This window comes from Oryx dammah, unplaced genomic scaffold, assembly GCF_014754425.2.
Source record: "Oryx dammah isolate SB20612 unplaced genomic scaffold, SCBI_Odam_1.1 HiC_scaffold_28, whole genome shotgun sequence".
NCBI classification, from domain to species: Eukaryota; Metazoa; Chordata; class Mammalia; order Artiodactyla; family Bovidae; genus Oryx; species Oryx dammah.
In genome coordinates this window covers 72,592,354-72,593,617 of record NW_024070212.1, presented here as the reverse complement: position 1 = coordinate 72,593,617, position 1,264 = coordinate 72,592,354, and the positions used below count along the sequence as shown (strand labels likewise).

Here is a 1,264-nt window from a genome sequence, read left to right as displayed (position 1 = left end):
TGATTCTGGGAAAGATTGAGGGCAAGAGGAGAAGGGGGTGACAGAGGATGAGATGGTTGGATGGCATCACCAATTCATGGGACATGAGTTTGGGTGGACTCTGGGAGTTGGTGATGGACAGGGAGGCCTGGTGTGCTGTGGTTCATGGGGTCGCAAAGAGTCAGACATGACTGAGCGACTGAACTGAATTGAACTGATGCATTTGAAACATGAGGAAGTTTAAACAATTTTCCTTTTATTAAAGCAATTTCGGATTAGAAATATCATTAAATTACTGAAAAACAATTTAAAATATTTTAAAAATTTCCAGAATTAGAAAAACAATTACATATAAGAAAATATGACAATACATACTGAACAAGGTCTTAATCTGAGCACAAAATGTCAAAGAGTCATAAATGAATCAAAAGACTGAGCTTCATAAATTTGTAGGTAACAGAAAGGCAAGGAAAAAAACATGATGAGGAGGAGGTAAAAGAGGAGAGGAAAGGAAGATGGAAGATAATCTGACCATATGTGTTTTAGTCACAGCCTCACCTTCCCTGTTTCTCCGATCCTGGCTGTGTGGGGTTGCGGGGGACTTAGAGTGTCTGCTGGTGATGGCCGGCGGCCGTCGCTATGGAGACAGATGATGCTTGAAATCGACTGCGGTTACAGTTGGAGTTGGAATTTGTACAGTGTTTAGCCAACCCAAATTACCTTAACTTTCTTGCCCGAAGAGGTTACTTCAAAGATAAAGCTTTTGTTAATTATCTTAAGTACTTGCTTTACTGGAAAGAACCAGAATATGCCAAGTATCTAAAGTACCCTCAGTGTTTACACGTTAGAACTGCTCCAGTACGAACACTTCAGCAAGGAGCTGGTGAATGCTCAGTGTGCGAAATTTATTGATGAGCAGCAAATTCTGCACTGGCAGCACTATTCCCGGAAGCGGATGCGCCTTCAGTAAGCCCTGGTGGAGCAGCAACAGCAGAATAACACATCAGGAAAATAAAAAGCTGGATCCCGACCAGGCTCCTAAGACATGTATATATTGCTTTTGTACAGTGAAGACAAAAAAACCCTGTTCCTATGTACCTTTATTATGGTAGCAGCCAGAACCGTTAGTGTGCTTAATTGAATTTTTATTATTACTAGATTATTTCTGTTAAACCAGAATTGTTTTACTTTGATTTCCCTGTGGATGTGTAAGCTTTTATTAGTATTTAACACAGAAATGTCTGAAGAATAGAAATGTTAGGTACTGCAGAGCTATTTAAGGCAG

The 1,264-nt window shown here is 40.1% G+C and overlaps 1 pseudogene; it reads left to right on the top strand.

Moving 5' to 3' along the window:
- Positions 1 to 603: 603 nt before the first annotated feature.
- Positions 604 to 1,061, top strand: LOC120857003 (annotated as a pseudogene).
- Positions 1,062 to 1,264: the final 203 nt, after the last annotated feature.